This window comes from Tachypleus tridentatus, chromosome 4 (genome assembly GCF_004210375.1).
Source record: "Tachypleus tridentatus isolate NWPU-2018 chromosome 4, ASM421037v1, whole genome shotgun sequence".
In the NCBI taxonomy this organism is placed as follows: domain Eukaryota; kingdom Metazoa; phylum Arthropoda; class Merostomata; order Xiphosura; family Limulidae; genus Tachypleus; species Tachypleus tridentatus.
In genome coordinates, this window is record NC_134828.1 from 68409815 (window position 1) to 68422816 (window position 13002).

The following is a 13002-nucleotide window of genomic DNA, read 5'->3' on the forward strand; positions in this document are numbered from 1 at the left end:
ACTCTAAATATACATACATATGAAAATATTTACTGTAAATGTTAATTTTGCTTTTGTTTTGTTTATTATTAAGCACAAAGCTACTTTGTAGGCTATCTGTGGTATTCCTACTACGAGTATAGAAACCTGGATTTTAGCGTTAAAAGTCTCCAGATTTACCAATGAGCTAATTGGGAAATAAATATTAATTTAAATATTTTACTTGGTTCTAAAATTTGAAACATTAGGAAACGTAAATATTTTTAATTCTAAATCATTTGAGTTAATTAAAATCGTCCCTGCACTTTGAGTTTTTAATAGTAAAAAATGTAATATTACTTATAAAGTAAAGACGAATAACAGAACCTTTTTAAAATTAACGTTTTCTTTTCACAGCAAAATCAAGAGTGTTAAAATGCCAGTGTACGAGTATAGTATTAGAATTAGATGTTGCTTCAACACTTGAATGTGTTAATGTGACACCGTAAAAGATAAAAGCAATTGAGAGTCGGTGTTAATATGGAGTGGCAAAATAATAAGTGGGGATTCCTCACTTTCCCCGTTCATTTCTTTAAACTGTTTGCCGCGCCCTCTATCATACATTCTGGCTTCAGAGTAGAGGAACCTACCGCCGTTTTATTCCTCGCCTAGTCGTTGTGAAAAAACACTGAAGAGAGTGTTGTTTGTTTGTTTTGGAATTTCGCACAAAGCTACTCGAGGGTTATCTGTGCTAGCGGTCCCTAATTTAGTAGTGTAAGACTAGTGTAACTACTCTTTTACCAACAAATAGTGGGATTGACCGACCGTCACATTATACGCCCCCACGGCTGGGAGAGCGAGCGTGTTTAGCGCGACGCGGGCGCGAACCCGCGACTTTCGGATTACGAGTCGCACGCCTTACGCTTTTGGCCATGCCGGGCCTCTCAAGAGGGAAATAAATAATTTGTAAACATATAAGATATTGATATATATTTTATAAAAAGTTACAATTGTCTTAAGACGTCTGCTCTCAGCAATACGCTAACATTAATTAGCTAGTTACATTTATGGTGATTTGAAAATTTTAAAAGAATAAAGAAACAAACGTCAATTGTTTCTGTATTGTTTCAGGGTTATTTTTCTGCTTGTTTACTAGGTATGTATCTAACGGCATCTACGTTCTTTTATTGGAGTCTTTTCATTATTGGAGACATTTGTAAAGTTTATACGTTGTTAAATACAAATAAGCCTCAATTGTTAGTGTCTTATTACTTTTATCCTTGGTATTGGTATAATGTTTTTGTCCGATCTGCTGTGTTTTTCACTCTGGACATACAGTGGTATTGAGGCACAGGCTGGTATACTGCAGGTATTACTTGACGTAATTAATCAATAAGAGTCAATAAAATGAAAATTCGATGGATGTATTTATAAGTTAGATATACAAATGCAGTTCTAGTTAACTGTTTTGTGTTTAACCGGATCAGATAACTTTATTTCTTTAATTTCAAAATATTTTAAGGCTTGCTTGTTTATTGTTAAGCACAAAGTACACAATGAACTATTTGTACTATGCCCACCACAGCTATGAAATACGTTTTTTTGGCGTTATAAGCAGGATTTCCTGGTGAATTTCGTGGATTTTATCAAGTTAAATATAAAACATAACTAACTTTATTTTATTAAAAACTTTGTGTTTTTTTCTTCTTCATTGGTATACAATTTAGTTTCCTTCATTTTTTTGCGCAATTTTTCAGACGGTTGTCATTCTTTTCATGTTGTGTTTTATAAAAGATTTTTGCCATATGTTAAGGCATTTAATGTTTCCGTATTTAGTCGGGAACGGTTTTTTACCTTTGTATTGTTTACCAAAGAGAACAGCCTCTCATCAAGACGCATGTTTTACTGTTTATAACTAAGAATAAATTGGTAAGTTATAACACTTAGAATGGTAGATTCCAAAAGGTTGATTTTAATATTAGAAAATACCTAAGAGTGCATCATACTTTGTCTCAACAAAGATTTATCTTGCATATATTCTTTATGCACCCTTTATCTTAATCATAGTGAATACTTTTTACAATTAAACAATAATCCTGTTTTCTAACTGTCAGGTTTTACAATAATCTATCTGTGAGTGCTCCAGTTTTGTATTCTTTTTTTTCATCTGTTACATCTGAGGATTCACGTATCACTGTTGTTTTAGAGGAAACTATAAGACTTGTGTAAGAAGATGAATAACCAAAACAAACAGGCTTAATAACATTTCAACTGTAAGGCAGGATAGAGAGTTTAAGTATCTACATGCACGAGTACAAAATTATGAAAGTAGATAACCGTCTAATCCATAAAATATTACGTTTAAAAATTTAAAGAGATAAACCAGGAGCTGTTACAATTATACTGGCAGCATGTTCACTTGCGACTTTTTTTTGTTCAATATTTTAAATAATTATTTAATTTTGTATTTACACACTACATTATAAATATAGTAGTGAGAAAGTCATACATGAATGTGGGAAAAATCAAGACAAAAAATCTTATGAAATGGAACAGCATGTCCTGAGTATTCTGTCAATTTGACTTACGTAGTTCTGAGTGGATTGATGGAAATCTCGTAGTTTCGTTACTGAACAAAACTCAAGAAAAGTTGGCATACTTAAATATCCTACTGAAAACGTGTAGTTCAAGTTAAACAAGAAGACTTACTGACTTAACTTATTTTAATAGACAGTTAATTTGTGTAGTACTTAAAACATGTAAAGCTCAAATAAAGTAGTACCTGGCATAGCCAGGTGGTTAAGAGGCTCGATTTGTAAGTCGCGGGTTCGAATCTCCGCTCCACCAAACATGTTCGCTGCTTCAGCTGTATGTTTAGTCTTTAAAGCGTATAGGGAATTTCTTCTCTTCACAACGTACTTGTTATTAACAGTGTTATTGTCTTTAACAACGGTTAGTGCAACTCTATGATTGAAGGTTAAAAAGAAGGTGTTATATTCGCTCTGTAATAATTAAAACAATATATTCACTATAGCGTGATTGATTTTAACTCTGAAATTAATCCAATACTGGAAATATTGGAGAATTTGAAGCGTGTAAGATTTAGCTAAAAATAGAATAACATTTGACTCTGCACTAAGTCTATTGCTCGTATATCTAAAGTTTGTTTGAAGAAAAGTGTTAAACGTTATTCAATATTTCCTTAGTTTTCTTCTAATATCATTGTTGATTATCTAAGTTTAAATATCGTAATTTGAATTTGGAGATCGATCAGGATAATTATTTTTACAGACAGAAGACCTAGTTTAAGTATCTTTGAAATGTATTGTTTTATCCCAGATTTAGTGTGGTTTTACACTATAGTAAAGATACATTTCAGGAATTTCAAAAAAAAAAAAAAAGATTCAGAGCTAGAATGTCATGACATCTTTTCGTGTTGCAAAATGTCAAGTGTTACATGTGAGCTGCTAAGTAAACTTTTCATGTTTCCTTCACGTGTGTTTAAACGTTAATAACAACAACAAAAAGAAACAGTAATCACGAATTTTCTTACTTGGAACATTCGTAGAAAAGGTTTTATTTCTATGTGTTATATTCGCTAGTTCTTGTTTCATAAAAAACAAAAACAAAACTAGACGTCCTACTCTATCTGCATAATAAATATGTCTAGTAATATAAAATGTATATTTATTGGTCACGCGAATCTGACATTATTTCGTTTAAGTGTTGAGTGTAATATTATAGTAACGACAAGAAATGTTGTGGTTTTCTTTACAGATTTCAACAGTATTTCTATGGTTAGCTGTTGTCATTCATCATGTGCGTTGCTTCTTCTTCTGAAAATAAATTCATGTACATTTTAATCAGCTGTGTTTACAGAAAACACTGCTTAACAAAAACATTGCTTAAAATATCCTCGAGAGGCTTGTATTATTTCTTCTATCTTCAATCTACTACTCGCCCTTTCAGCTGTGGGGGCGTTATAATGTAACGGTCAATCCCACTATCCGTTGGTAAAAAGAGTAGCCCAAGAGTTGGCGGTGAGTGGTGATGACTAGCTGCCTTCCCTCTAGTCTTACACTGCTAAATTAGGGACGGTTAGCGCAGATAGCCCTCGTGTAGGTTTATACGAAATTCAAACCAACTAACCAAACAAACAATCTATCATAAGTCTAAAAAAACCTTTATGTGTGTTACATCTAAACTAAATAATTTTGGAATATAATGACGCCTTGACAAATTTTTATTTTTTAACACGATCTTTAGAGATGGGAAACTTTAGCACGTCACATACCTCTTTTTTGTGTTTTCTAGAGAAATACAGTTTCTGGTTTTATAAAATAAAAGCTTCCTAAATTGATGCACAATGGTATACGTTAAACATGGACTAAAGTTATTCCATAATTCCATTTATTGCTTCAGCGAAATATCTTTATTTTGAGTTATGCGTGAGCCCAGTTTATAAAAAAAACACGAAATATAGTTTGCTATGAAAAATGTAAACTATTTTAGAGAAATTTAAATAAATATTTATCTTGTACTGAAGAGTGTAATGAAGGAGTTCCAATCATGAAATGGAGTTCAGATGTACATTAATGATCAAACCATTTCCAAGAATTAGTAATTAAGAACAAAATAAAAAACTGCATATGACAAATTTAGTGGAAAACTTTGTTTGAATTAACTCTTATCATGTTTTAAACAATAAAAGTTCATTAGGTTTGTTAGGTAACATATGGAAAATATTTTATTTTATATAATTAATGCACTCCAAATTCTCTCAATGTTTATTGTTGTATTAATATTTTAATTCCGTAAACTTGGTAATAAAATATTTCGAAGAAAGCTTTGATACTGTCAGAAAAAAAACTCATTGTAATGAAAATATGATTGAAAAATATTACGTTGATAAGTAGTACTCGAACTGCATTATTTATCCTCCTGCTGCTTATTTCATATTTCACGGTGTGGGCGCAATCTACAAATAAAATGCCATTTTGATTAATCATTAAAAAAAACATATGGGCTATGAACAAAAAATGCTAATGTTAGCAGTAATTAATAACTTGTGTGCCATGTGAGGGGTTTCAAAATAAGCTGCGAGGTACTAATTTAAGTTTCAATTCGGAGATTCGTGTTTTTGCTCATGGGGGTTTTGATTTTAACCAATTTCTGGTGAATAAAATATTAATGTCTTGATTTATCGTACGGTTTAGGCTACTCTGCTTGTAACAAATACCATTCACACTATCCTTCAGTAAATATTTAAGGTTAATGATTACAATATTAATTCTTATTTGAAGAAGTGGTTACATTTGTTTTGAAATTTCGCGCTAAGCTACACAAGGGCCATCTGCGCTTAATTTAGCAGTGTAAGACTAGAGGGAAGGCAGCTAGTCATCACCACCCACCGCCAACCCTTGGGCTACTCTTTTACCAACGAATAGTAGGGTTGACCGTCATATTATAATGCCGCCACGGCTGAAAGGGCGAGCATGTTTGGTGCGACGGAGATTCGAATCCGCAACTCTCAGACTATGAGTCGAGCGCCTTAACCACCTGGTCATGCCGGGCCCAAGTGGTTAAGTAGAAATAGCAATGAACTCCAAACTCTTAACACGAGATTAATGTTTATAATATTCTAAGCCATCATTGTTATGTTTTTTATTGGTGGGAGGGAGAAATGTTTAAAATAAACTAAAAATAACATTAGCGTTCACAATTGTTTGGTTTAAAAAGTAATATATTTGATATACATTCTACATTTCACTAAAAACAACTGTAAGAAGCTATACTGTATATTTATGAGTAGCAGGGTTTTCAATGTGTTTGTAGTATTCTTTTTTTATTAATATTAACTAAATTCTAAACACGTCTCAAAAAGCGCTATGCACCAGTTGCTCAGATGATAATGCATATCCTACTGTTATGAAAGTCTGAATTGACTTCATGAGTTCGTATTATAAAGTTTTTAAAGGCATCCTTATAAAGGCAACTGTGAAAAAGAAACGTAGATTTTATAAAGTATTTACTTGATATGAAATTATTTTAACAACACTGTTAAGGTAAATACTTAATTAGATTATAGCAGCTCCTTCCTTTAAATCTTTGGTTCAGAGTGATTGTGCACTCAGCCTGCTAGAATCGGCTCGGCGTGGCCAAGTGCGTTAAGGATTTCGACTCGTAATCTGAGGGGCGCGGGTTCGAATCCCCGTCGCACCAAACATGCTCGCCCTTTCAGCCGTGGGGACGTTATAATATGACGGTCAATCCCACTGTTCGTTGATAAAAGAGTAGCCCAAGAGTTGGCAGTGGGTGGTGATGACTAACTGCCTTCCCTCTAGTCTTACACTGCTAAATTAGGGACGGTTAGCGCAGATAGCTCTCGAGTAGATTTATACGAAATTCAAACCAACTAACCAAACAAACAATCTACTCCTACATTTATTAACTATCATAAGTCTAAAAAAACCTTTATGTGTGTTACATCTAAACTAAATAATTTTGGAATATAATGACGCCTTGACATCCAAATTTTTATTTTTTAACACGATCTTTAGAGATGGGAAACTTTAGCACGTCACATACCTCTTTTTTGTGTTTTCTAGAGAAATACAGTTTCTGGTTTTATAAAATAAAAACTTCCTAAATTGATGCACAATGGTATACGTTAAACATGGACTAAAGTTATTCCATAATTCCATTTATTGCTTCAGCGAAATATCTTTATTTTGAGTTATGCGTGAGCCCAGTTTATAAAAAAAACACGAAATATAGTTTGCTATGAAAAATGTAAACTATTTTAGAGAAATTTAAATAAATATTTATCTTGTACTGAAGAGTGTAATGAAGGAGTTCCAATCATGAAATGGAGTTCAGATGTACATTAATGATCAAACCATTTCCAAGAATTAGTAATTAAGAACAAAATAAAAAACTGCATATGACAAATTTAGTGGAAAACTTTGTTTGAATTAACTCTTATCATGTTTTAAACAATAAAAGTTCATTAGGTTTGTTAGGTAACATATGGAAAATATTTTATTTTATATAATTAATGCACTCCAAATTCCTCTCAATGTTTATTGTTGTATTAATATTTTAATTCCGTAAACTTGGTAATAAAATATTTCGAAGAAAGCTTTGATACTGTCAGAAAAAAAACTCATTGTAATGAAAATATGATTGAAAAATATTACGTTGATAAGTAGTACTCGAACTGCATTATTTATCCTCCTGCTGCTTATTTCATATTTCACGGTGTGGGCGCAATCTACAAATAAAATGCCATTTTGATTAATCATTAAAAAAAACATATGGGCTATGAACAAAAAATGCTAATGTTAGCAGTAATTAATAACTTGTGTGCCATGTGAGGGGTTTCAAAATAAGCTGCGAGGTACTAATTTAAGTTTCAATTCGGAGATTCGTGTTTTTGCTCATGGGCGTTTTGATTTTAACCAATTTCTGGTGAATAAAATATTAATGTCTTGATTTATCGTACGGTTTAGGCTACTCTGCTTGTAACAAATACCATTCACACTATCCTTCAGTAAATATTTAAGGTTAATGATTACAATATTAATTCTTATTTGAAGAAGTGGTTACATTTGTTTTGAAATTTCGCGCTAAGCTACACAAGGGCCATCTGCGCTTAATTTAGCAGTGTAAGACTAGAGGGAAGGCAGCTAGTCATCACCACCCACCGCCAACCCTTGGGCTACTCTTTACCAACGAATAGTAGGGTTGACCGTCATATTATAATGCCGCCACGGCTGAAAGGGCGAGCATGTTTGGTGCGACGGAGATTCGAATCCGCAACTCTCAGACTATGAGTCGAGCGCCTTAACCACCTGGTCATGCCGGGCCCAAGTGGTTAAGTAGAAATAGCAATGAACTCCAAACTCTTAACACGAGATTAATGTTTATAATATTCTAAGCCATCATTGTTATGTTTTTATTGGTGGGAGGGAGAAATGTTTAAAATAAACTAAAAATAACATTAGCGTTCACAATTGTTTGGTTTAAAAAGTAATATATTTGATATACATTCTACATTTCACTAAAAACAACTGTAAGAAGCTATACTGTATATTTATGAGTAGCAGGGTTTTCAATGTGTTTGTAGTATTCTTTTTTTATTAATATTAACTAAATTCTAAACACGTCTCAAAAAGCGCTATGCACCAGTTGCTCAGATGATAATGCATATCCTACTGTTATGAAAGTCTGAATTGACTTCATGAGTTCGTATTATAAAGTTTTTAAAGGCATCCTTATAAAGGCAACTGTGAAAAAGAAACGTAGATTTTATAAAGTATTTACTTGATATGAAATTATTTTAACAACACTGTTAAGGTAAATACTTAATTAGATTATAGCAGCTCCTTCCTTTAAATCTTTGGTTCAGAGTGATTGTGCACTCAGCCTGCTAGAATCGGCTCGGCGTGGCCAAGTGCGTTAAGGATTTCGACTCGTAATCTGAGGGGCGCGGGTTCGAATCCCCGTCGCACCAAACATGCTCGCCCTTTCAGCCGTGGGGACGTTATAATATGACGGTCAATCCCACTGTTCGTTGATAAAAGAGTAGCCCAAGAGTTGGCAGTGGGTGGTGATGACTAACTGCCTTCCCTCTAGTCTTACACTGCTAAATTAAGGACGGCTAGCGCAGATAGCCCTCGTGTAGCTTTGCGCGAAATTAAAAAGCAAGCAAAAAAACCTACTAGAATCATGTTTATTTTGTTCTTAAAAGTAACCGCAGGTCATATCTATATAGTGCTTCAATCTATTGTTTTATTATACAATATCGATAAGTGAATAACAGTATGCATACTTTTATTTTAAAAAATATAGCTATTACAATTTTGACATATCAGGATATATTGGGTTTTTATAATAGCCTTTATCAAATATACCGTATTAGTTATATCAGTACCAATAACCATGTAATAGAGGTTTGAAATTATAAATTTATGATACCGCACATGTCCCTTTATTTGAATGTACCTCAGAACAGAAACGTATAAAGATATTTCTTTCTGATTTCTATAACTTAAATTTGTAAGAAACTATGGTAGATAAAAAGCAGTTAACCTGTCAGAAAATGCCACAGTCCAAGTATTATCTTCAGTTAACTTCAGACACTGTACGCGATACCGCAGTTCAAACCTTATTTTAAATTAATTCCAAACATTGTATCTGATTTGAAATCGTGTCTAAGAAATATTGAATCCACAGGATAAAGTGTGAAACACAGTCAAAAAAGTAAATCATCTTCTCTCTTTTTCTGTTCACTCATTTTTAGTTTCTTTAGGAATGATCAGCTCTTGGCCCAACTGACGCCAGTCTCAACAGGAAGTTGTGTTGCTTCTATGATATAGAACACCTAAATAATTGCCCATTACACATGAAAAATTAGAGTGGTTGTTGAAACATGTTTTCTAAACATTCGGGTTTCGTTTATAATATGTAGTATCTTTTTTTCTAAGTCTTTATCTTCATGATGAAGAACGTTTTTAAGATCGTGTGTGTTATTCTCCTTGAACCACCCGTTTCTTTATTAGTAACAATTAAATATGTACTATTACCTTCAGGTTATTATTTTCTCATCCAAAATTACTATGTTACATTTAAATGTCTAATATTCTATATTGCTTATATTCTTTTGTATCTACAAAGTTTCCATGTTTACAAAGGCAATATTAACATTACCCAATTTTGGGTAAGTTAATCAAATTTTATAACTGCTATCAGAATTATTTCCTTCGATTCCTATCGTCTTTCAGTGGGTTAGCGGTACGTTTCAGAACTGGCAACCCTAAAGTCCAGAGTTGGATTCTCTGTGGTGAAAAGTCATGTAGCTATGAATAAAATAAACAAACCATTTGCGACGATTTTCAAGTTGTTGGCCATGATTATGTGATGCTGCTTAACACCAAAATCTCCATTATAATGAAATGCTTAGTTTAATCTTAGACCAAACATTCTGCCAAACTTTCCACAGCCCTTACACTGTTAGTGGGCAATAGCTTCCAAAATTATGTTTAAACAAATAAAATAACAGAAGGTTTGGTTTATTTGTTGAGTTTCGCCCAAAAGCTACTCGAGGGCTATTTGAGTTCTTGTCTCCAATTACAGCATCAACTCTTAGGTTACTCGTTCACTAACGAATTGTGGGATCGCCCACCACATTATAGTTCTCCACTAAAGAGTGAGCATGCTCGGTGATAGGATTAGAAATCCTAATAACCAAGACACGAACAGGAGACCCCCTATGTATTGTAAGGTGGCGTTGCATGTAAGATGGTCTGATGGTTTCATTTTCTATGGTATTTAGAGACGCTGCTTTGGACTTAGACGTGTAACGTGACACTAATGTAAACATATTCACTTGACACTCTAGCTATACAGAGTAGGAATTTAACCTCGTATAACTGGTGTCAACACACAGTGTTGATGAGGATTAGAGTGTATTAGAAGTTTAAAATTTCTATTATATAAGAAACTTACACAGCCATGAATTCCAACGAAAATATTATTTACATTTTCTGTTTCATGGTGAAAAATCCTACTTAAAAACTAGTGACCGTGGCTTAACTAAACCCAGACCCGCTTCAAGCGAAATGTAAGTTTCCTACAGGTGTCTGTAGTTTTTGTAGCATAAAGGAAATAGTACACTTATGATTTATGCTTCTTTACAAATACAAAAATAAAGAAAGCAAATGATATAACAACAGAATGTTAAAAACAGAGTGATGCACATTGTTAATTTCTCTGACGATGCTAATTAGAACAGTAAAATGTAAGTTAATGCTTTTTGTTTGTTCTTTTACGATAAAATACTTACCTGAAGTCTATTTTTAGATCCAGCAAATTAAAATTTTGTAAGTGTTATGTGCAGAGGGAGATTTAAAACTATAAAAATAGATAATAATTCGACTACAGGAAGCAATAACTGATTTGCCTCCATGTCATAGTCAATACCTTTCGTGAGGTATCATATGGTGGTAGCTGAGAAGGTGGTATAAATTCAATGTATAATTACACCGGACCTTGAGGCCCGGCATGGCCAGGTGGTTAAGGCGTTCGACTCGGAATCTAAGAGTCGCGGGTTCGAATCCCCGTCGCACCAAACATGCCCTTTCAGCCGTTGGGGCGTTATAATGTTACAGTCAATCCCACTATTCGTTGGTAAAAGAGTATCCCAAGAGTAGGAGGTGGGTTGTGAAGACTAGCTATCTTTCCTCTAGTCTTACACTACTAAATTAGGGACGGCTAGCACAGATAGCCCTCGAATAGCTTTGTGCGAAATTCAAAAACAAACAAACTAACTAACAAAATTTCGACAATTCAGCTAAGCAGATTTCAAAAATAATATTAATTTTTTTTCTATCACGTAAGGATTTTATAAAAATCGGGAAAATCTCTTTGGTCAAATTATTATTTCATTTATCACAATGAGCATTGTTTTATTATTATGCTTGTTAAGAAAAACAAATAAACTAAAGAAAGAGGAAGAACGTTGTTGTTAAACGATTATTTGTCCCAATTCATCACGTTTTTTGTGTGAAATTTATGTTTTTAGTCTGAAAACCACGTGTTTATGGTCTATGTTTTATGCATTGTGTCTGGATCATCTCTTTTCTATGACCAGCAGTAATCAACCATCATGAATAAATAAATTCGATATCTAATTATCATAAAATATCAGGGTAAAGCGCGAAGTTATGTGTTGACAACTGATTTATAACGGGAAATCTGAAAGCCTACAATAACTTGGAGCAAAGATTAGTTTCTGAACGACGATTATTGCGTCTTGGGAAAGTAGGTCATAGCAATGAATATAGAATGGAAGTGGGGGTGTTTAAATAGTTGCATGAATGTAACACAATAAGTACAATTTATCAACAAACGTTTAAAGTTGCACGTTGAATTGCAGCGTTCGAACACTCGCCATACATTACTTCCTCTGTAAAGTAATTATATTTTATGGATCTTTCACATACGTGTGTTGTTGGTGTTGCGAATGGCATTCAACTCTTTACTGAGAGATTACGAAATTTCTCTACACACTTATTTTCTACATGTTGTTTTGATTGCTTTTCGAGGTGAGATATGATACACCAGCGTTGTAATTGCAAAACACATTTCTAATAGGTATAAAACCAAGGTTATTCTAATTAATAGACACGAGTTTCATAAATAGCAAAACAAAGAGACTCAGTTGAAAGGTTTTTCTTAATTACTTGGCACATCGTCAATGTTAGTCAGTCATAAAACCAAGCAAAGCACATTATTGCACTACTTACTTTAGCATTAAATTAAAATAAAAAAAGCACATCTCCTCAGTGGTACAGCAATATGTATGCGGATTTACAACGCTAGAAACCAGGTATATGTAACCGTAGTGTACAAAACACAGATAGCCCATTGTGTAGCTTTGTGCTTAATTGTAAATAAACAAACATAATCGAGTTGACTAAGTTTACTATATTAATCCTCAGAATTATATAACTGACAAATCATTGGAAGCTTAGAAATACTCCGCTTTGTTAATCGATAAAAAGCAAATCAAACAGATGTGACTGATGAAACGCATTATGACTGGTAGTACTTATATTCACACGAATATAAGTCACAACAAGTCTTGGTAGATAAGCTTTCCCATACTAGTTTGCACGATCTTATGAACAGGAAGTCAAGAAAGCCTGTTACACAAATTTCACCATAATAGATGCCAAGTCAGTAAAAGCTTTGTAGATAAGTTTTACCTAATAACTGGCAAAATATTGCGATCAGCAAGCCACAAAGGCCTGATAAAATATTTTGCCATCTAAGTCGACTTGTTTTTACTAGAAATAAATGACGCCAGGAGTTTTCTAGGTAATATTGTACGAATGTCAAGTCAGACAGATTGAGGCGAATTGGAAGGATCTGTCCATGCTATCTGGACAAACCTTAAGTGATGGTTTTAATACACTTTTGTTAGTGAAATGTATCATATTTTCTTAACTTTTAATTAATTTGTAAAGTTAGTTAAAAATC